Source organism: Marmota marmota, unplaced genomic scaffold (genome assembly GCF_001458135.2).
Source record: "Marmota marmota marmota unplaced genomic scaffold, marMar, whole genome shotgun sequence".
NCBI lineage: Eukaryota > Metazoa > Chordata > Mammalia > Rodentia > Sciuridae > Marmota > Marmota marmota.
In genome coordinates this window covers 27,422,229-27,446,209 of record NW_026000249.1, presented here as the reverse complement: position 1 = coordinate 27,446,209, position 23,981 = coordinate 27,422,229, and the positions used below count along the sequence as shown (strand labels likewise).

Sequence of the window (23,981 nt, the reverse complement as noted above, 5' to 3'; positions counted from 1 at the left end):
CTTTGAACTCGTGATCCTCCTGCCTCAGCCTCCCAAGCCACTGTGATTACAGGCATTCCCAACCATGGCCAGACCAGTGGAGGATTTTCCAAATCATGTAGAGATAGAAGCTTGATGTAAACTAGAAAAATGTGCTGGAAGCTACATCTCCTTTCCATCCCTGTCCTGAGTCACAGGGCTAGTTTTTGGTCAGTCTGAGGAGTTGGTGAAGGGGTATGGTCAAGAGTGCCTAAAGAGTCAGATCACTTCTTTTGGGCGTTCCCATGGCCAGAACCACCCAAGCAAGGGTAACCTTTGGACTGGCCCTGTCAGGGCTATTGATGGGTTTCCCAGAACTCTCTAGAACAAGGATAACAGGCCTGGGCCCTGTGGCTGGACCTCCCATTTGGCACATAGCCTTTGTCCTCTCTGAGCCAACTCTGCCTCCGTTGGCTGAGTTGCCACTAGAATGGCCTTGGGGCTGAGGGTAAGGGCTCTGCGACATTTCCCTGCTTCCTTGTCTCGGGGCTCATTGCAGGCCTGGCTGTGGAGTTGTTTGCTTTTGGTCCTGCGTGCTCTTTCCTCACACACAACTGACTGATTTCCTTCTTAGAGTGTGTGTGTGTGTGTGTGTGTGTGTGTCTGTGTGTGTGGAGGAGGGAGAGGGGTTGTCTGTAAAACAAAGAGGTAAATAAAATACCTCAGGCAGGCGGGTAGGCCTATTTGATGCCAGCCTGGCACCTGTCCTGAGGACTCTGGGCAAAGCCCTGGCCCATGGAGGAGCCGAGCCTCCTAGAGGGTGTGGGGAGAGGTGTGGAGAGTGTCTCTGAGCCTGTGACCTTGGCACCGAGGCCCTGGGTGACTCCTCTGTGAGGCTGGCTGGTTTGGGTGAGCTCTGGAGTTGCCGAGGCTGTGCTGCCTAGGCCCGCCTCCTGCCTCTCCACCACATTCTTTTCCTCAGACAAACAGATTCCTTTGCTCCCTGGACCGGCCAGGCTGCAGCAGCAGCTGTGGAAACAAACACCCGGCAGCTGACTGAAGGGTGCAGGCTGCTTTCTGGGGTGTGCTGGGCTCCAAGCCACAGTAGGTGCCCTGGCTCAAACTAGAAGGGGAGGGTTCGCCTTGTCCCTTTGCTGCCTGGGGCTGGGCCAGCCCTGCACCCTGGGGTTTCTTCCCCAAGGCCAGCCTCAGGTGGCTCTTGGCAGGCCTGGTTGGCTCAGCAGGGACTGGTTGTGACTCCCTTCAACCAAACCTCGAGAGAAAATATTTAGAGAAGGGCCCCTCTTTCCTCCTGAGCCCTGTTGGCTTTCAGGACCCCCTCAGAAGGGGTGAGACACTTTGGGGGGCCTGGGGTGGGGGTGGAGCCTCTTTGCAGGAGGCAGAGTAGGCCGCAGTAGGGCTGTGGGCCGTGTGGACAGCTTATTATGTCTCTGACTATATTCCTCAGGGACAGGTGAGCCATTTGTGCACTGGAGCTGGGAAAGACCCCTCAGAGGTGAGGAAACTGAGAGCCAGACACTGGCAGAAGCCCACAGCCCACTGGAATATTCTCTCCTCTCCCCTTCTGGCGTGGAGCCGCAGGCCTGGGTTGATTCAGCACAGGGCTGTCAGCCTTGATATAGCCCAGGTTGTCAGGTGCCGGCCGCTCTCCCCTCTGTGATCAGCTGGCATCTTCCCTGTAGAAGGAGCAATGACAGTGCCACGCTGTGTGAAAAGCAGAGGACGGGGGACACCCAGCTTTGGAGACGTGAGTTTCCCCAAGTGATACTTCTGCAGCCATCAGTCACCAAGGGTGGGCAGCTCCCAGAGGACATGAAGAGCTGGGGGCTGGGCTACAGTTCTTCCCTTTAAGGACACCTGGGTGGCCCATCGCAGGGCCCACCACAGGGGTGAGGCCTGATACTGTTATTACCCGAAACTGTAAGCACTTTGAACACAGGAACATGGCTGCCTGTTCCCCTGTCCCCTTGGTCCCCCACTGGTGCCTGACACCCAGTAGGTGCTCACGAATGATCTGTGGCATGATGGAGCCATCTGAAGCCTCAGTCGCTGGTCTCCCTAGAAAGTATGCTGCATTTCCAAGTCACCAAGAGGATGGCCTTTCATAGATTCTTGGGGCTAGAAAGGTTCCTTCATTTCCAATGAAGCAGGGATCATTTGGGGCTGTTAATTTCACAGGGATCCCTGAAGGATTCCAGAACACGGAGAAAGAGCAGCTATCAGTGTCCACCAAGGAAGTCGCTGCTCAGCTTTGGTCAAATTAGACCACTTGAGTCCCTAGGGTTGCAAGTCAAGCATTGTCCAGGGACAAAAGGTTTCCTACATTTCTTTGGTCCCTACTGAATGGATCAAAAGGGATGGGAAGAGCCAGGCACAGTGGCACACGCCTGTAATCCCAGTGGTTTGGGAGGCTGAGGCAGGAGGATCACGAGTTTAAAGCCAGCCTCAGCAACTTAGTGAGGCCCCAAGCAACTCAGCAAGACCCTGTCCCTAAATAAAATGTATAAAAAGGGCTGGGGATGGGGCTCAGTGGTTAAGCGCCCCTGGGTTCAATCCCTAGTACCAAAAATAAACAATAAAAACATAAAAAATAAAAAATAAAAAAGGGATGGGAGACGCTGTTCCTGCTGATTTGGAAGGACTGTGGGAAGATGACCTTGGGCTGCAGGAAGCAATCTGATCTCCCACTCTGGGATCTGGCCAGAGGGAAGAATGTTCCAGAAGTGACAGGGAAGGGGGTGTGTGTACCTGGGTCAGTGGTGTCAGTCCCTGGCTATACTGGGAGGTCTGGGAGGATGTGGTTTGAGGAGGCATCAGACACTCATCTGGTCCGGCTCCACATTACAAAAGAAAACCTTGGTAGGTGACATTGCTTGGTGAGCAGAGCTGCCCTTGGTTCCTTGACGCTGGCCATGCTGCCTGGCAGGTCCTTGGTGTCCTTGCATGGGGATGGTAGAGAATGACCATAGTGACAGCTGCTGGGTGGGACCAGGGTCCTGATGGGGGACATCACAGACTCCTCAAGGATTCCAAGGCACCAGTGAGAACTGAGGGGAGGCCTGAGTGGCTGGGGTGACGGGGTTCAAGCCTCCTGAGCCCTGAGTTCTTGAACCTCAGACTCCAGTCAGAGAGGGCAGTCCACACCCCAGCAACCAGTCACTTCCCACTTCCACTGCGGAGACCTGGAAGTTTTCAGGGTGTCTTGTGATGGCGGTGGTGGGGGATGGAAAGGCTCTCCAAAGACCTGATTCCTCTCCCTGCATGATGCCCCATAAACCCTTGCAGTTCAAAATGTGGTCTGAAGACCAGCAGCCTGGGCATCTCCTGGGAGCTTGACAGGAATGCAGAATCTCAGGGACCAACCCCGCCGAGTCAGCATCTGCACTTTAACAAGCTTCCAGGGACCTGTGTGCACATTCAAGTTTGAGAAGTACTGGCGCAAGCTGTTATCCTTCCCATGCGCCCAACACCACTGAGTAGAAGAGAGGGGCAGAGGGCGGGGATCTGAGCAAGCCCGAGGATTTGTCTAAAGGGATCATTTAAGCAATGGCTTTGCACTTAGTGTACTGGATACAACTGAAGTTTCCTCACCGTCAGGTCCAGGACTGCTTGAGAAAGACCGGACCAGCTGGAGATGGGGTGGAGAACTGGCACTGTCCTTGGCATGTTTCACTGTAGAGTGAGGGGACTGTGGGTCTGTTGTGCACAAGTGAAGACAGTGTAGCTCACAGAGGGACGCCACACAGTCAGTTAAGCACTAGAGGTGACATTAGAACCCTACTGCTTTCTCCCTCTCTCTCTTTTTCTTTTCAGTGCTTGCTGGGGATGGAACCCATGGCCACATGCATGCTAGGCAAATGCTCTGCCACTGAACTCCATCCCCAGCCCCAGAACTTGACCTTGACTTTTCATTGCTGCAACACAAAGTGTGCTCCGAGGGCTAGTGCCAGTCCACAAACTGTTTGGCACGTGTTCTCTAAGAACTAAACTCAGAAATTAGGATCAAGTGTTTGGAAGCTTTGACAGCAAGATGACAGAGTATGTCTACTTCTCTTCAATCTACCGATAAAAATTTGGCCTTACAATCCAGGCCTTGTACTTCCTGTTCATTTCATTTTTCTAGCAAATCATTTTTATTGTACTTTGCCAAAGTATCTGTGTGTGATGGATTGGAATTAATTAACACACATACACCTGTGCGTATGCACACAGGCATGCACATGCGCACACACATACCCACACCCACACACGAATGTTCCTACATGTGAACCTAGTTTGAAAACACTGCTGGATGAGGGGGCCATTTCAAGACAGGAGGAAAGAGAGTCGAAAACACTGGAAAACATCCAGGCTTGCCCCAGCCTGGGCAGTGAAAACGGGAGGGGCTGGGCTAACTTGCAAGGGGGGAGATCGCCCTTTATTTATGTCCCCAAATTTCCTAGATGCTGCTCTGTCACAGAGAAGTGTGTGTGGAGGGGCGTGGGCAGGTATTGGTGGGAGCCTGAGGCCAAGGCATTCCATCTCTGGGGTGAGGGGGCTCCAGTTTCTTCACCTGGAACTGGGTCACCTGCAACTGGGTCAGAGGCACAGTCCTTCCCAGCGCAGCTGCGGCAGATCTTTGCCAGCCTCCCGAACTGCAGGAGGACACTATCTTGGGCGTGAATGTGCCGGCCCCAGCAGCGCCTGGCCTTTCTTCTCTCCCCGCCCAACCTGGCGCATTCTCGTCTGGCAGAGGAACAAGCAATTTCTTTTTATGAGCCTGCAAACCTCCAGCCTCCCAGCCTCCCAACCTCCCAGCTGGCCGGGCGCCAGGCGGGGCCTGACACACAGGCCGACATCCCTACCCAGACCCACGGCCCTGCCTGCTCTGAATTCTGGCGCGTCTGAGTCACCGCGCCTTCAGCGGGCGTCTCCAGGAAAGAGTGGCAGAGGCTAAGGGAGCCGGGACTCCTAGGGGCCTGCTGATAGCCATCTATCAGCACGTCTACATTTTGGCCTCCTTTTCCTGATGCCTCTAATCCAGCAGAGCAGGCTGCGGGAGTCCGATGGGGACCCGCTGAGCCGGGAAAGAAGTTCCATGGAAGTCCCTTTCCCCAAGGCGCCCTTGCGGGGTGTGGAAACCTCCCTCTGGCCTTCCCCACAGCGCGGCTGGTTTCAGAGCACAGTGGAGGAGGGCGGGAAAGGGAGGCTTTTTCCATACCATGTCGCCAGTGCATGGCTCCGGGATCCTCGGACCACCCGGTCTCTCCGAGACGCGCGCACGCCCGAGGCGCCCCGTCCACCTGCAGCCCCCGGGCGTCTGGAGGCGGCCTGTCAGATTAGCCCTGCGGCGGGCCCCCTGTTTAATGAGTGTGGCGCCTGGTGTGCGGCTCAGCCCCTGCTTGTTTAGACAGCCTTGCTGCCTGAGCCACGCGTCCCCGCACCCGGCCGAGGAGGGGCGGCCCCCGGAGAGAGCCTGTTCCTTTATTCTTTCCGAACCGAGCCTGGCTGTCCCCGCTCCCGACCAAAGGGTCTCGGCCAAGGTCTGCTGGGGCCTGGAGAGCCTTATTTCCTGAGGGACCGCGGCTGGCCTAGAGGGTGACTGGGGGTGGGGGACACTCGGAGAGGCCATCAGCAGGTTCCGTAGCCCCTGATCGCCCTCCAGCAGCGGAGAGCCGGTCCCATGGCCCGGCCTCCCTCCCTGGGATCCATCCTTTGATTGCTTTTCTGCGGGGCTGCAAAGGAAGGTGGAAGGCAGCTTTCGTTGGGCACCGGCTGGGGCCCTTGTTAGCACAACAGCAGGGGACTGAGTGGCTTTCTTGAGACAGGAAACCTGTTGGATCTTGATTTCTCTGAGGTCTGAAAGCTGCGGCCATGTCTTCTCCAGGCAGGGAATCCTAGGCTGTCCCCTGCCCCCGCTTCTTCCAGCCGCTGCCCCTTCCCCCAATATTTATACCCCACCCAGTGGCCAGAGGGACCTCTTTCATTTCTATTTCATGAAGTTCTGCTTTTGAAATAATTTCAGACTTGAAAGGTTGCAAAACTAGAGTCATGAATTCCCGTATCCCTTTTATCCACATTTCCCCAGTGCTGATATTCTTACCAGTTGGCAGGCATGATCTCTCTGCCTGTTTGGTCTTTGTTTTGGTGCGGGGGATGGCACCCAGGGGTGCTTAGTCACTGAGCCACGTCCCCAGCCCTTTTTCTTTTTTGAGACAGAGTCTTGCTGAGTTGCTTAGGGCCTTGCTACCTTGCTGAGGCTGGCCTTGAACTCACAATCCTCCTGCCTCAGCCTCTGGAGTTGCTGGGATTACAGGTGTGTGCCACTATGTCCTGCTCTGTCTCACTCTCCACACACATTCTTACACACATACATTTATGTCTTCCCTGAAATTTTTGAAGCTGTAGATACGATGTTCCTTTACCCTTTACCCTTAAATATTTCAGAATATATTTCCTAACAACAACAACAATATGACAATAACAATAACAAGGACATTCTCTTCAATAAACACAGAACTATTTATCAAAATCAGGATAGTAACACTGATACAATACTATGACCTCATCTATAGATCTTATTGCAATCTCATCAGTTGCCCCACAAATGTCCTTCATAACAAAAAAAAAAATTTTTCTGGTCCAGGATCCAATCCCGAATTGTACATTGTATTCAATTGTGTCCCTCCAATGTCCTTTAATCTGGCACAGTTCCTTAGTCTGTCCTTGCCTTTCACCGCATGAATACTTCTGAAGAGTACAGACTGCCTCAGAGTTTGGCTTTGTCTGACATTTCTGGTGACTAGATTCAGGTTCTGCATGTAAGATAGAAATGCTGCTCAACTGATGGTTGCCCTTGGTGCATGCTTATCAGGAGGCACGTGATGTCCGCTTGTCCGGGTCCTGGCGATGTTTACTTTGACCAGTCGGGTAAGGTCATGTCTCCCAGCTCTCTTCATTACTGTTTTCCCCTTATTATCTTCTGAGCAGAGCACTCTTTTAAAAATGAGAACTCTGGCTGGCGCGGTGGTGCACACCTGTGATCCCAGTGGCTCTGGAGGCTGAGGCGGGAGAATTGCAGGTTCCAGGCCAGCCTCTGCAACTTAGCAAGGCCTTAAGCAACTTTGTGAGATCCTGTCTCAAAATAAAACATTAAAAGGGCTGGGGATGTGACTCGGTGGTTAAGTGCCTCTGGGTTTAATCCCTGGTACTAAAAAAAAAAAAAAAAACCCAAAACCAAAACAAAACAATAAATAAACAAAACAAAAAAATATTAAAAAGGAGAACTCTGATTAGATCACCTTCTCTTCCTGAGCCCAGTTGAAATCCCTGCTTCTTATCGTGGCATGCCCAGCCCCATGATATTTTCTCCTATCACTGTCTCGGGAAACCCGAGCTAGTCACACTGAGCTTCTTGTTCTTTTTTGGGGGGTGGTACCAGGGATTGAACTCAGAGGCCACATCCCCAGCCCTATTTTGTATTTTATTTAGAGACAGGGTCTCACTGAGTTGCTTAGCGCCTCACCATTGCTGAGGCTGGCTTTGAACTTGTGATCCCCCTGCCTCAGTCTCCCAAGGTGTTGGGATTACAGGCGTGCGCCACGGTGCCCAGCACCTTCTTGTTCTTTCTAGAGCATATCACACTCATTCATGCCTCAGAGCCTCTGTACTAGCTGGAATGCTTTTCCATCCAATGCTCACACGCCTGGCTTCTTTGTGCCCTGTAGACCTCAGCTTGTGGGTCACCTGAGAGAGTTCCCCACTTGCACTTGCCTTGGAACTTGCTACCATCTGTCATATGCTCATTTGTTTGCTTGTTGTCCATCTTGCCCAGAAGAAAGCAGGGACCCATGTGCCTTGTGTGGTGTGGCGCCTGTGCGCAGGGCCTGGCTCACAGCTGTGTGGTGAATATCCATCTTGAGTTTGCTGAATGACTGCACGACAAAGCCTTGCTCCGTGGGGCAAGCTGGGGTCCTAACCTGGAAGTCTTGGAGTCCTGCCAGATTGTTGATGTCGCCTGCAACCCAGTTCTACTGGGCTTGTGTTCAAATAGGGCAGATGGCAGCAGAGTACCTAAGGGCTTTCCGAATGGCCCCCTTAAGGGTGAGAGAGGAAACAGCCAGGAGGCGACAGTGTCTTTGAGCCGGAAGTACAGATCCTCCTACCATCTTCTTCTTCTTCCATCCTTCCTTCCTCCCTTTCTCCCCTTCTTTTGTCTTTTCTTCTTTAAATGAGTGGGGGGAGGATAGAGGAGGGGGAAGTCAAACATAAATATACTCAAGTTCAAAGCGCAAAGCAGGGAGAGACCTTTGGCTCTTGGTACAGAGCCTCAGCGATGCTCCTACAAGTTAGGTGTCTTGGGAGATTGTTTCATCCTTCTCTTACTGCTGCTGGGCCTCAGGTTTTATTTCAAGAAACCCTTCTGGAAGCCAGCTTTGGTGGTGCACACCTGTAATCCCAGTGGCGCAGGCAGGAGGATTGAAAGTTTGAGGCCAGTCTCAGCAACTTAGGGAGACCCTAAGCAACTCAGTGAGACCCCGTCTCTAAATAAAATAGAAAAAGGGCAGGGAATGGGGCTCAGTGGTTAAGCACCCCTGGGTTCAATCCCTGGTACAAAAAAAAGCAAGTCCTGGAAATGTCAGGACCCGTGTAGGTAATGCCACTGACTTTCATGGCATAGAGTGAGGGCCTGTCAGGTGGCCCCTACCAGGTGAATCTTTAGGTGACAAGATGGGGAGTGTATAGTGTGGCATGTGGACTCCTGGTTGGGATTGTGGCCTGAAGTTCATCTTTGTGTTCACGTGTATGTGTGTGTGTGTGTGTGTATGTGTGTGTGTGTGCGTGCGTGCACATGCACACGAGCATACACGTGCTCTCTGGTTAGAACTGCCAGGCAGGGGGAGGGCAGCTGGTTCTCTCCACCCTAACCTCTCCCTCTTTGGACACTTCATTCCACCAGCCTCTGCCTTCTTTAGCCCACCAGCCCAGGTGTGGCCCGGAACTCCTGTCTTCTCAGGAACCCACTGAAATGAGGTTGGAACTTTCCAGAAGCCTCTGTGGCAACTGAAGGCCCACGTAGGCTGGCTAGCAGGATGTGGGCAGAACAGGCAACTGTTGCAATGATCTCTTGCTGTATAACAACCATTCTAAAATCTGACATGATGATAATGTTAATATTGCTTACAAATATACAATTTGGGCTGGGCTCAGCAGGACAGGTCTTCTCGGTTTCATTCACTGTCAGCTGGGAGCTGGGGATTGTGCTGTCTCCTGGTTGGTGCCAGCTGTTGGCTGGGACGTTAGCTAGATGGGTCCATCAGACTCCCATACATGTCCTCTCCAAGTGGCTGCTTAACTTATTCAAAACATGGCAGATGGACCCCTAGACTGATTATACTAAGAGAAAACCAGATAGAAGCCATGATATCTTCTCTGGAGCAGCCCAGAAGTCACTCGGCATCATTCCTGCCATATTTCTGTATGTTAGAAGCCAGTCACTGAGGCTGGCTTACATTCAAGTGGAAGGAAGTTTCATTTCATTTTTTTTTCCCGGGTACCGGGGATTGAACTCAGGGACACTTGACCACTGAGCCACATCTCCAGCCTTTTTTTGTATTTTATTTAGAGACAGGGTCTCACTGAGTTGTTTAGAGCCTCGCTTTTGCTGAGGCTGGCTTTGAATTCGTGATCCTCCTGCCCCAGCCTCCTGAGCTGCTGGGATTACAGGTGTGTGCTACGGCACTAGGTTTACATTTCATCTTTTTTTTTTTTTTTTCCAGTACTGGGGATGGAACTCAGGATCTCACACATGCTAGGCGAGTGCTCTACCATTGATCCACACCACCCCAGCTCAACATTTCATCTCTTCATAGGAGAAATATCAAAGAATTTATAGCTATGATTCAGACACACCCTGGTGGCTCATAGCTTGCTTTCTGTTCACATGGGACTTGAGAGTTGGGACCTTGTTCTTCCAATGCCTGATCTCTCTGTTCATTGGGTCGCCATCCTGTCACCTACCACTCAGAAGTGACTTTGCAGAATCCAGCCCAAGAGAGAAAGCCAGTTTTGCTTGAATCAGGTCAAACCAAGACACACCAGCACTTTATGAAGGGCAATAATTTGGTGCCTCTTCATATGGGCAGATTTCCTATCAGAACAGCATTTGACCATATGTGGCACAGAGACCTGAAAAGGCAGAGGTGTCCTCTTCTTTTGCATGTCTATTCCAGCTGGGTAGTGTATGGCTGACATGGAAGCTCTGTTTTATGGAGTCTGTTGGGACCCAGGCTCCTTGAATCCCACAGCTCTGACATCTTTGACTATGAGGTGACCTGGAGACCAGTCAGCATGTCCATAGTGTGGCCAGGAGAAAGGAAGAAAGGACCAAGAAGCAGCAGCAGAAGGTGTCCACAACTATTTGGCAAGGAAAGTACCCAGGACTATCACGTGATACTTCTGATTCCATCTCATTGGCCAGAATTTCTCCATGTGGCCACTGCCGCCTGGGGAAGGCTGGGAAATGTAGTCTTCATTCTGGGTGGCCTTGTGTCAAGCTCAAGTTGCTGATTTTCTTAGCATGGAAAAAGGAGAGAAAGGATACTCTAAGTGGAGGAGAGGGCTCTGCCAAACTTATTAATTTAAAAACCTCATGTGCAGACAGATTTACTTACTGGTCTACCTCCCCTGGCTAGAGAAAAATTAATGGTCTGAAAAAATGGCCAAATGTCTTAGCCTTTTGGTAGAACTTTTCCTCACATCAGTTGTCTTTGGCAATTTCTCAAGGCAGACAATTTGTAGGGGGAGCATATTGAAGGGTTTACAAATTATACAATAAAATGAAGCCTTGTTTGTGGTAAATAAGACAGCTATGCCATGCTATATTTGGTTTGAGAACTTGAGCTGATGGCAGCTATATGTGTCTACGACAAAAATACCCAAAGAGAGGGGTCAGTGCCAGCTTGGGGTGTTTTTTAAATTTCCATATAAGGCTGCTGTTGACTTTGGTAGGAGCTTGTGGAAACTTGCGTCAACTGGCATGGATATTTCTATTTATTCCAGTGGTATTTTGGACCCTCTAATAGACTGGTGCCCTGGGCGGCTTCCCAGTTGGCCCGCCCAGCTAGTTCTGCATCTGAGATGCTTGCAGGGACTTCACAACTTAGAGAAGACCTGATCTCTATCAAAAACATATGACCTTGGCCTTAGGGTCCTTGATAGGTGAAGCACATTTCCATATACTACAATGGCCCTGAATTTTATGTAAGAGACTGAAATTCATTTGCTAGGGCTATTGTGACAAAGTACCACAGACTGTGTGGCTTGAATAACAGAAATGTACTGTCTCATAGTTCAACATTAAGTTGTCTGGCAGGGCCATGTCCTCTCTGAAGATGCTGGAGAAGGATATGGCCCAGACTTCTTTCCTAGTTTCTGGTAGTTCCTTGGCTTGTGGTCAAATGACTCCAGTCCTTATGTGCCCAAATTACCTGCCCCCCAAATCTGTACTCAAATTACCCATCCCCCTTTCTTGGCACTAGGAATTGAACCCAGGGCATCTAACCACTGAGTTATATCCCCATCCCTTTTTATTATCAGACAGGATCTCTCTAAGTTGCCCAGGCTGGCCTCAAACTTGCGATCCTCCTGCCTCACCATCCCGATACTAGGACAATAGGCCTGGCACCTCTGCATCCCATTAACTTCCCCTTTTTATAAGGGTAGTAGTCACATAAGATGAGGGGCCTACTCCACCATATAACCTCATTTAAATTTTCTCTTTCTCTTTTTTTTTTCTTTTTGAGGCTCTGGGAATGGAATCTAGGGCCTTGTGCATACTAGGTAAGGGCTCTGTCACTAAGGTACACCCCCAACCCTCATTTTAGTTAGTTATACCTGCAATGACCCTTTTTCCAAATAAGGTCACCATCTGAGGTATTAGGAATTACAAAGTTAAGATGAATTTTGAGGGGAACACAGCTCAACCTTTATCAGAGACATCTGCATATAGGGCAATTACATGGGGTGCGTGTGTGTGTGTGTGTGTGTGTGTGTGTTTCTGAGCACGTGTGCACACAGGATGTTTGCAGTTATATTCGAGGCTTTCTTAGGAAGATATTTTTTCTCTGTAACCAAGAGATCCAGAAGCAGGACAATTCCTGGCTGGTGATTTGGGGCTCATTGATGTCATGGAAGCCCCAGGTCCTTCCGCCATTTTGTTCTACTGCCCTCCACATGTCAGTGTTGGTCCTCCATCTTGCTCTTCATTGGAACATGAATCATCTTCCAGCACAAGTTCAAAGGCTTGATGAGAGAATGCTTCTCCCACCAGCCCATTTCCAAGAGCCCTAGCCAACTTCTGCTCAACCTCCTTGGTCACAATTGTATTACTGGGGCAGGAAATGGAATTGTCATGACTGGCTTTGAGTCAGGAAGCTTCAGTGTCTGGAATTGGCAGAGGGCTGTCGCCCAGTGTCTTCCCTGAAGAAAAGCCAGGTTAGGTGGGCAGGGAAGTGGGGATGTTCTATAGGGAAGGTGATTTACCAAATGGTCACACAGGCCCCGATTGGAGCAGAGGGACAGGGGGCTTTCTCTGGCTGAGCAGGGGTGAGTGTGGAGGCTGGGATGGGGAGAGAGAGGCTGCCGCAGAGCCGTCAGTCGATACCTTCTTAGAATAACAGTTCTCATCAGGCGCTGGGTCTGACTTTAAGCTGACAAATGATTTTCCTTCACAATAAAAGTACAAACAGAATCCTAATTAATGAATTTGCCAATAGCTGTTGCCTATTTTATGGGCCTTAGCCCAGATTCAGTCTGCGGACGGGATGAGTGACTGTGTGTGTGCGGATGTGGCCATAAATCACCCGGGGGCCCGGGACAAGGGCCGTCTGGTGGGGATCTGCTGAGCAGCCCTTCCTGAGGGAGCTCAGGCTTGCCATGACAGCCACGGCAGTGCGGAAAGCCACTGCAGCTATGACAGTCGTGGTCCCCATGGGACCTCAGCCGCAGGGGAAGCCCTGTGACAGCATAGATCGAGCCCAGCCCATTGCTGTGGCTTCTTCTGGCTGAGGGAACTAACAATGTCCCCAAGAGGCCATTGGCTTCATTTTCTACTGTCGCCAAGTGGGTATTTTTCTTTTTACTATTTTCACCTGGGGAGAGGCCACAAGTCCCTTCAGTGATCTGCCTGGTTTTGAGGAAATGCCTGGAAATGGTTGTCCCAGTTGGAAGTGAGAGTATGCCTGCATCCCCGTCCAACATCCAGGAGTGTGCTATGTACTGGGCACGGTGGGGAGGCCGGGAAGAGGACAAGGACAGATGGAGCCATCCAGGTCCCTTTCTCAGGGGCTCAGTGGTCTCGCCTGGGTATTGTGAGAGAGGGCACATGGGAGGAGACACTCCCTGACAGCTCTTTGCTTCCCAGTAGAAGGGCGAGACGCGGTGAGGCCAACACTTGGGACACGAAATAGCAGTTTTGACAAGAACTAGGATATCAGATGTCAGATGCCAAAGTGAGCATGAGACAGGCGTCCTGAAGGATCTGCTAAAGCTAGCGTGGGTCGCCTGTATTTTGAAAAAGCTGTCCTGGTGGCTCAGAAGGCTGAGGCAGGAGGATCACAAGTTCAAAGCCAGCTTCAGCAATTTACTGACACTCTGTCTTTTTTTTATTTTTATTTTTATTTATTTATTTATTTATTTTTTTGACACTCTGTCTTAAAATAAAAAAGAAAAAGGGCTGGGGATGTATAGCCAACTACAACTACAAGAACTACAAAAGCATAAAAGCTCTTTGGGTAACTCTGATATAAGGACCCTTCCCTTTAACACGCCCCCCCCCAGCATAATCACCGAATGACAACAGGAGGACGAGAATGATCTCTCACGCACTTGAGGACAGGTAAGCACCTCCCTTCTGCGGTCTTCCTGCCCCCACTTCGTTTCCTCTGCCGTCACAGGCCTGTTTTCCAACTCTTGTTAATGATTAATAATTTGTTTAACATTAACTGAGCTTTCCAATTTTTTCTGGTCCATGTTTTCCCAGCCGTTTGCTACTATTCTTCAAAACCAGCTCTGCCTCCACATAGCATCGATAAATTAATTTCCTTTATACTTGTCCTTGATGTGGCTGAGAAAGCTTGGTGTTTCATCTGTGGCCTTTGGGTATTTCTCTCGTCTGTGCAGGAGTGAGATCAACTGTGCACGCTGGCGCTCAGTGAGGGCAGCCCCATGGAAGCCATCCCCCCAGAGTCAACTCCCCGGGAAATGTTCTGGTCCTGGTCCTCAGGCACAGGTGCTGTGGAGGAGCTCTTCCATGTCCATGCAGCAGTGCCATTGAAATGTTTCATTTCCTCCAGAATCTTCCAGTTACTATGGGTCCTGCCCACTGGCAACAGAGGGTTTCTACCTCCTCTTCAAACTTGGTCTTTTGTGACAAGTTATTAGCATGGCCATCGTCATTATGGTTCTTCTGAGTTTTCTCTATTCATTTCCCCTTGCAACAGTGGGCCCTTGGGGATGGGAGTTTCTGAGTCGCACCAATGTCCTGTAGACACATGACCTCATGTCTTCCTGGCTAGTCCCTGTGGCAAAGTGGTTTCCAGTGACCTGCCACATATCGCTCTAAGGGTGATTTTTGCTCTTCCTCCTCCTCCTCTTCTTCTTCTTCCTCTTCCTCCTCTTCCTCTCCTCTTCCCCTTCCCCTCCTCCTTTTCCTCCTCCTCCTTCATTATTTTTTGGTGCTGGGGATGGAACCCAGGACTTCATGTATACCAACCATGCACTCTGCCATTGAGCTACATCCCTGGACCCTGTTTCCCCATCTTTGAAATGGTTCTTGTGAACATAGAACATGGAAATACTTGCAAGTATCCAGGGGCATGCCTGGCACATAAAGGGTTAAGAACCTAACATTTCTGTCTGTGGCTACTCATTTCCAGAGGCCACAACCTGCATTTCCTTGCTTGAGGGCTTTCTTTGGCCACCAGGGCCCTCTCTTCCTGTGTGCATGGCAATGTGGAAATGCCAAGAAATAAGTAGTCCCCAGGAGGAGCCCACAAGCCAGTACTGAGGGAGTCCACGTGTGTGGCCAGGGCACGCCTGTGCTCACTGTCTTCCAGAACTCCCAGCACGATTAAGCTCCAGTGGCCCCCAGAGCTCATTTGCTTGCAATTGACTCCTTTAGTGGCTCCTGTCCCTTCCCTGTCTCACCTCCCCACCTGCCTCTTAGTGTTTCTGGAGATCGCCTCGCCACAAACCACTAGCACACAAATCCTTGTCTTAGGGTCTGCTTTTGGGGAAAGCCACACTAGGCCATGTCTCTAGCTGTTCCCCTACGCCCTGAGATTCCTCTCCAAATTGCGTTCTGGGTGATCGGTGCTTACACAGAATTCAATCCCCAAGCACTGAACCTAGGGGCACTTAACCACTGAGCCGCATCTCTAGTCCCTTTTATTGATTTATTTTTATTTTGAGGCAGGGCCTTGATAAGTTGCTGAGGCTGGCTTTGAACTTGTGATCTTCCTGCTTCAGCTTCCTGAGCCTCTAGACCGGGTTATTATTGGATGACAGGTGTGGGCCACTGCACCTGGCTCAATTGTTTTTTTAAATTTTTTAAGTTAGTGAGGACCTATTTATTTATTTCATTTATTTATTTCTATGTGGTGCTGAGGATTGAACCCAGTGCCTCACACATGCCAGGCAAGCGCTCTACCACTGAGCCACAACCCCAGCCCTGGCTTAAATTTAACAAGCATGAAAGTACACTTACTCTCTTCCCCATCAAACCAGCCCACTCTTCTGTCTTCACTGAGTCAGCATTTCCATTCCCTCTAGTCATTGAAGGCAAAACCAGACATTATTCCACCTGAAATCCTTGTGGCTCAGGAGGCTGAGGCAGGAGGATTGCAAGTTCCAAGCCAGCCTTAGCAAGGCTCTAAGAAACTTAACAAGATCCTGTCTCAAAATGAAAAATAAAAAGGGCTGGGGATGTGGCTCACTGATCGAGTGCCCCTAGGTTCACTCCCTGGTACAAAAAAATATTTTTTCCCCACCATATCCACTCATTCTTGCCAACAAATATTTACCAAGCTCCTTCAGTGGGAGGGCTGTTCTGTGTTGTCCCCAGCCATAACCGGATAGCTTTCATTCCTTGCCCTCTTTGCCCCATGCCCAGGCTACTGGCCTTCGAGAACAGACTTCTTCTGACCCTTTATTTTTATTATTATTATTTTTTTAATATTTATTCTTGAGTTTTAGGTGGACACAATATCTTTATTTTATTTTATGTGGTGTTGAGGATCGAACCCAGTGCCTCACGCCTGCTAGGTGACTGCTCTACCTCTGAGCCACAGCCCTGGCCCTTCTGACCCTTCTTACTTCCTGTCTTTGCTCAAAGCCCATCCATGACTCCCAGCTAGCTGTGGGAAGATGTTGGAGCTCCACAGCTGGGTAGAGAAGGCCCCCGTACCTCCCCTGTCTCAGTACTAATGGCCTGGCCTAGCCTAATGACCCCAGCCCTCTCTGCTCCCTAGACTCATTGGAGCATCCCAAGGCCATGTCTCTGCCTGCGTTAAATGCTGCTTCCTTCATTGCATCCCAGGTTTTGCTGAGAAAGAAGCCCTCCTGTGATTCCTGAGGCCTGACTGGAAGCATTTAGTCACTTTCATCTATTTAATAAAGCACTATGTCCTGGGCACCATTCCATGGTTATTTATTTATTTATTTATTTATTTGGTACTGGGGATTGAACTCAGGGGTATTCAATCACTGAGTCACATCCCCAACCCTATTTTGTATTTTATTTAGAGACAGGGTCTCACTGAGTTGCTTAGGGCCTCGCTGTTTCCGAGGCTGGCTTTGAACTCGCGATCCTCCTGCCTCAGCCTCCTGAGCTGCTGGGATTACAGGCATACACCACTCTGCCTGGCACCTGGTTATTATTGGATGAAAAAAATAAGCATGGTCCCTGCCCTCATGCAGCTCACAGTACAGGCACTCCTCAGCTTATGATGGGGTTAACATCCCAAAAAAGCCATTGCAAGTTGAAAATATCATATGTTGAAAATGCATTTAAAAACCTAACCTATGAACTTGGTAGCTCAGCCCAGCCTGCCTTAAATGTGCATTGAATACTTATTATAGTCTACAGTTGAGCAAAATCATCTGACAGGGGACCTAATTTATAATTAAGTACTGAGCGTCTCCTATCATTTATTGAATCCAGCACACGAGAGCAGCTGAGCCGCCTCCCCTTGTGATCGCGTGGCTGACTGGACGTTGCGGCTGGTTACGGCTGTCCAGTACCCGGAGAGAGTGTCCTACTGTCTATCACTAGCCTGGGCAAAGATCCAAATTCAAAATTTGAAGTATGACTTCTACTGAATGTTATCACTTTTGTATCAAAAAAGTCTAAGTTGAATCATCAAAAGCGGAAGACTGTTTATACCAAAATTCAAACATGGTAGAGGTGTTGAATTATAAACGGTGTCAGGAATATTAACTCCATGAAGGACAGACAGGATGTTATCAGAGAGGCAAACAAGAGGAAACTTAGATGGGAGGTAGTGTACATTTGGATGAGGTCCTTCTGAGACATGAGTCATGAGTAGGAGTTAGCCAGGGTAAGGATAAAAAACAGTCCAGCAAGAGTCTATCATGGGAAGAATATAAGCCTTTGAAACACCAACAAAGGCCAGTGTGGCTAGAATTTGGTGAACAAAAGGACAATATAAAGAGAGATGGGGTTGGAATGGTCATCAAAGGCCAGATTACTCAGGATTTTAGAGAGTGCACTAGTCAGGTTTCTGCTGTGATAATGCCGCTTAACAAATAGCTCCCAGTGGTTAGAACAGCAAGCATTTATTTCCCACTTTTAGCCCTTTCAATTGCCTGTAGTTCAGTGGGCTTCAGCTGTAGCTCTAGAGGCCAAGGGTAGGTGCCTGACTTTGGATTTGGCTCAGGACAACGCCACGTTTCTCTCATTCTGGGACCAAGCTTAAAGGAGAAACAGCTACCTGGGCCAAGCTCTTCTTGTGGCTGAGGGTCAACTCAAGAAGGCAATTGGAAAAATGCCTCTTTGCCCATGTTCCAATGGCCAAAGTAAGTCATAATGCCAACCCCCAAGTTAGTGATGCATGGATCAAGGACATACCCTCTACCTAGTCTGGTAGAAGGTGTGCAATCAGATGGCAAATGGTGTGGGCTGTGAAAAGTTGGGCACAATAATCTAACATCACATGGGTCATGTTAAGGATTTTGATTTTCATTCTAATATCATATGAAAACCTTTGTATTATTTTTCCTTCCTTTCCTTTCTTTTGTAGTTTTTCCTTCTAGTTTTAATTATCCAACTAACACTAGAGCACATCTGCACTATAAATTAGTCAAGCTACATGAGTGAGTTCCTGATGTTATTCCCACTGTCCCCAAATCCAAGTCCCTTTTCCAGAAATGACCATTGTTAATTTCTCGGATGCTTCTTTCCTAAGATTTAAGAGAAATGCTCTCCAAACACACACATATACACAGAAACACAGAATTTTTTGAATATGTTTCTTTTTATAATGTTGTTGTATTTTCTATACCTTTATTTAATTTATTTATATGTGATGCTGAAGATCAAACCCAGTGCCTCATATATGCTAGGCAAGCACCAACCACTGAGCCACAACCCCAGTCCCAGTGAATATGTTTTAATATGAATGAGATCATATAGGATGTATTATATTGTAGCTGCCTTGGATTCAATGTTTTCCTTCCTTCCTTCCTTCCTTCCTTCCTTCCTTCCTTCCTTCCTTCCTTCCTTCCTTTCTTTCTTTCTTTCTTTCTTTCTTTCTTTCTTTCTGTGCTAGGGATTAAACCCAGGGTCTCATGCATGTTAGGATCATACTCTACCACTGAGATGCATCCTCTACCCTGGATTTGATTTGTTAACAAAGAGTTTCTTGAGCTCCAAGTCAACATCTGGGAAAGTTGTGCCATAAAACTTTTAATGCTAAGGGTCTCTAAAGGTCTTACTTTGGCCTTGATTGGAAGGTGTGATTGTGTTCTCAAATAACAAGCCCCATATGGCCACAGTAATATTTCCAGTCCTACATACTCTTCCAGAACTTCAATACTCCCCAACTCAGAGTTGTGTCCCCCCGGCTCCCACATTGAACTTCAGTGGATCTTTGTGACTGCCTTGACCAAGGCAGTATGGCAAAAGTGATGCTATGTGAACTCATGAGGCTGGGCCATTAAAAGCAATTCAGTACCCACCAGGCTATCTCTGAGGATGTTCATACCTGGGAACCAGCCGCCATGTTGTGAGGAAGCCCAGGCTACTTGCAGATGATCAAAGGCCAAGGAATCAAGGCCCCTGGCTCTCAGCTTTGGCAGAGTTTCCAGCTGCCTATCAGTCCCAATTTGCTAGCTGTGTCTGAGCTCTATAGGAGGTGAATCCTTCAGTCCCCAGTTGAACTGCCCCAGATGACGCTACTTGGTAAGAGACAAATCTTCCCTGCCTCCACCTGCTCTAAGGCAGATTCATGAGCAAGATTAATGATTGTTATTATTTTAAGCCTCTACATTTAGGGGTAGCTTATTGTGCACCCAGCAATGACTGCAACACCTACTAATTGGGACCAGAATTCCAGGTGGAAGAGGAAGCTGTGGCCAGGCTGAGTCACTCCACTTTGAACTCAGGAGTCCCTGGATTTCACCTTAGGAAAGTTCTATGCTCCTCCAGCCTAGGGCTGGTCTAAAACTGTGACTTTGGGGGACCTCAGCACAACAAGTCTGACTTACTAGGGCACAAGAAATATGACACACATTCTCTATCCTAAAGGAGTTTGTAATGTCGTTGGGATAATAAGACTTGCAAATTCCAAGTTTAGGCAATGTCCCCAGACACTATGTACTATAGATGAGATGCAGGTGAACACAAAGGGCCACAGAACTTAAGAGAGAGATGTGATGGCTGTTGGTCATGTGATGAAATGACACTGGCAGCCAACAAAAGCTGGGGAAACTGCCAGTTTGGGGACAGCGATGGGCTTGGTTGGGAATATGTAGAGTATGAGGAAATCATGGGAGGGGCGGAGGTGGACGGAGACAGGGTGGAAAGAGAAGTTTGGGATCCTGGACGCAGACCTCTATGACAAACCCCCAGTGTCAATTTATATGTCATAATCATCCTTCAGTATCCATGGGGGATTGGTTCCAGGACCCCCATAGACACCCAAATTCCTAGATGCTCTGGTCCCTTATATAGAATGGTGTCACATTTGCATATAACCTATGAAATCCTTTTTTGCACTTCAAGTCATCTCAGATTACTTATAATACGTAATACAATGTCAATGCTATGTAAATAGTTGTTATACTGCATTGTTTGGGGAATAATGACAAGAAAAAAGTCCGTACATGTTCAGTACAGATGCAAATTGTTTTTGAATATTTTCAATTCATGGTTGGTTGAATCCATAAATGTGGAACACTCAGTTAAGGAAGGCTGATTCCAGCAGCGGGGGTGTTAGGTAAAATATAGATCACCCAGTTAAAGTGGAGTTTTAGCTGGGTGTGGTGGTGCACATGTATAATCCCAGTGGCTCAGGAGGCTGAGGCAGGAGGATCCCGAGTTCAAGGCCAGCCTCAGCAACTTAGTGAGGCCCTAAGCAACTTAGTGAGACTGTGTCTCTAAAAAATAAAATAAAAAGGGCTGGGGATGTGGCTCAGTGGTTAAGCCCCCTCTGGGTTCAATCCCTGATACCAAAAAAAAAAAAAGAGTTGGGTTTTACCAAATAGTGTGTAGGTGGGAATGTAAATGTCATAAAGTCTCATGACAATGCAGGCTCTGAGTCAAACGCCTTGTCTGGATGTGACCCCAGCTTTGCCACCGGTCACAGCAGGACCTTGGGGGAGCTATCTTTGAAACTGATATACCTGGTATCATAGGGTCCATTCGCTTTTGGATCTGGCCTCTCGTGCTCAGTATTAAAATGATCAAGCCCAGCCTCATCTGCCCAATGGGAATAACAGTGGCTCTTCTGTCACTAGGAAGGGGGGACAGAGCAGTGGGTTTTATGCAGTGGATGAGATCATGTATATAAACTGCTTCCTACGGCCAGGCGAACAGCACGTGTAAAAGTTAAAATGTGATACTGCTCTCTGCAGTGCCAAAGTGCTGCGGGCCCCTAGGAAACCGTTTATTAAGCAACAGCCTCTCTCTGCCTTTGTGGCTAAGGCTGGGGGGGAGGGGGCGGGGAAAGATAAAGAAGCCGCGGGCCTGGCCCCCCAGGAACAGGAACCTGGTGTCCAGCCAGCAGTCCTAGACGAGTCCACTACCCACCGCGTCCAACTCCCACAGTTCATAACATTGCAAAATGAGGGTCTGGGCTCCGTTCTCCCTTCCTCGGCATCTTTGGAGGCAGGTTTTTAATTTTAATCAGGAGAAAAACCATCAGGTATTTGAGGCTCCTGGGGGGCAGCTAATGCTTCCTGTCAAATGCTCACCCTGGGGTGCTTTGTTACCCTGACACCTCCCGAACTCCGAGTCAGCGGCAAATTGCAGGACAAAATTCTTATGCTGCAAGTTTATTGCATATTCATAGAATTTAGGCCATTAGGCGACATTAGCTTTTTTTTTTTTTTTTTAACTTTTTATTGAAGTATAACCTACATTCAGAGAAGTGCACACATCCTGTGTATAGCTTCTTATATTTTTGCAAGGTGAATGCTCTGTGCATAGGAGACCCAGGAGGGGGCACAGAATATCAGCAGTCCCTAAAGAGTCCCCCTCATGCCCTCTCCCAGTTACTGCTTCCCGCAAGGCAGGGGTCCCCAACTTAGACGGAGAGTAGCTTTGTCTGTCTTTGAAACATACATAAATGGGATAATACAATCCTCCACTTTTGGCTCTGGCCTCCTTTGCTCAATATTAGGATGGTGAGTGTGCCCATTTTGTTGAATATAGGTATAGATCATTTATTCTCATTGATATGTAGTTTTCCATGTGTGACAAGTCCACCATTTGTTTATCCATTTGTTGATGATCCATGAGCTTTTGGGTCGGTTAGCTTTGCTAAGAACATTCTAGAACATGCCTTTTGAGGGATGCATGTAACTTTTCTTTGGGGGAGTACCTAGGGGTGAAGCAAAGGGAAGATGTATGTTCGCCTTTGCCGGATAAGGGCAAATTGTTTTCCACAGCATCAGCTTTTTTTTTTCTGTTTTTGGTAGTGCGGGTTGTACTCAGGGGCACTTAACCACTAAACCACATCCTCAGCCTTTTAAAATTTTTAATTACAGACAGGGTCTTGCTGAGTTGCTTAGGGCCTTGCTAAATTGCTGAGGCTGGCTTTGAACTCATGATCCTCCTGCCTCAGCCTCCTGAGCTGATTGGATCACAGGCGTGCACCATCATGCCTGGCAGAGCATCACTTTTTCATTCCTGAGGCTCAACCTAGCAAAGAAAAGGAAAAATACAGTTAAACACAATGTTTGTTTTTTACATTCTATGAAATTAGCAATGATAAAAGTGGATCAAGAAAGATAATTTCCAACTTTAACCTGTGTGGTGAAAAGCGTTGGAAGTGTTTTTTAAAAGAGACTTGTTCTATCTACTCCGCCAGTTCCTTCTATCATAAGTTTATGATTCATCCTTCTGGAAACAGGGCCTAAAATACAGATTTAACATTGTCCTAGTGAATTTTTCATTGCTGTAACAGAAAACCTGAGGCTGGGTGATTTGCAACGGAAAGAGGTTTGTTTGAGCTCACAGTTGTGGAAGCCCAAGAGCATGTCACTAGCATGTGCTTGGCTGCTGATAAGGGCCTCATATTGCTTCAACTCATGGCAGAAAGCAGGACAAGTGAGTGACTATAAAAGATACAAGAGGAGGCTGAACTCCAGGGACAGCAAACCCAGTCCTGCGAGAAAGGGATTAACCCTTTCCTGAGGGCTCCGCCCCCATGACTTAAATTCCTCCCACTAAGCCCGTCCTCCCAACCCTGCCACCTTGAGGACCTATCCTCAACCTGAGTTTTGGTGGGCACAAACCATATTTAAACCTTAGCAAAAGTGCACCCTCGTATCTTGTTAAAAATGCTGATTCTGTTTCAATAGGTCTGGCTGGAACTTGAGATCAGCATAAACTTCCAGGGTGTCCAAGGACCATACTTCAAGTAGCAAGGACCACTCATTGGAAGTCATTGTCAGAGTGTTCCTGGTCATCTTGCCACCCTAACCTAGCCCACCTGCTGTATAAGCAGGGATGTGTCATCTACCGGCAAGCACTGAGGACAGAAATGGGGAAGACCTTACAGTACAGTGTGGCAAGAAAGCAGCAGAAGCCTTGGGCTCTGGAATCTAAGAATGATGACAGTGTCCTGGCTTAGCTTTCTTGGTCATGTCACCTCAGGTGGGATACCCAGTCTTCTGAAGCTTTACTTTCCCCCTTCGTGAAGCGCAGTCATAGGACCTGCACGCAGGGGGCTGCGGGGAATGCCTGGGAGCCAAACCCACCCTGGGTGGCTGATAAAGGCTGGCGTCCCTTATTCCTGATGTGATCTCAGATCATTTTTGTAAGCAGGTGGGACAAAAATGCATACACTCATGCAAGTACCTGTGCCGATAAAAAGTTAATAGTTCATATCAAAGAGTTCACAGTCCAGTAATGCAGTTCGAAACAGGGTGTTCTCATAAATATAATAATTGCCAAGATGGGAGCCATGGTGCACACACCAGCAGCTCCAGAGGCTGAGGCAGGAGGATCGCAAATTCAAGGCCAGTCTCAGCAACTTAGTGAGGCTCTAAGCAACTTAGTGAGAGTCTGTCTCAGAATAAAATATAAAAAGGGCTGGGGGTGGGGCTCAGGGGCTAAGCGCCCCTGGGTTCAATCCCTGGTACAAACAACAACAAAAAAAAAAAAAAGAGAGAAGAAAGAGGAGGATGACAACAACGATGGAGTTGGTGGGGAGCTATCTCTGGAGGGAATCAGAGAACTTGTAGAGGAAGGGAAGGTGGGTTTTGAAGGGTACACAGAA

The 23,981-nt window shown here is 48.7% G+C and overlaps 1 long non-coding RNA gene across 1 annotated transcript; it reads left to right on the top strand.

Moving 5' to 3' along the window:
• The first annotated feature begins 738 nt into the window (after positions 1 to 738).
• On the top strand, positions 739 to 2,446 carry LOC125614078. The gene is made up of 3 exons (XR_007344716.1): positions 739 to 1,062; positions 1,427 to 1,726; positions 2,158 to 2,446. It is a non-coding gene; the product is annotated as an uncharacterized LOC125614078 (long non-coding RNA).
• Positions 2,447 to 23,981: the final 21,535 nt, after the last annotated feature.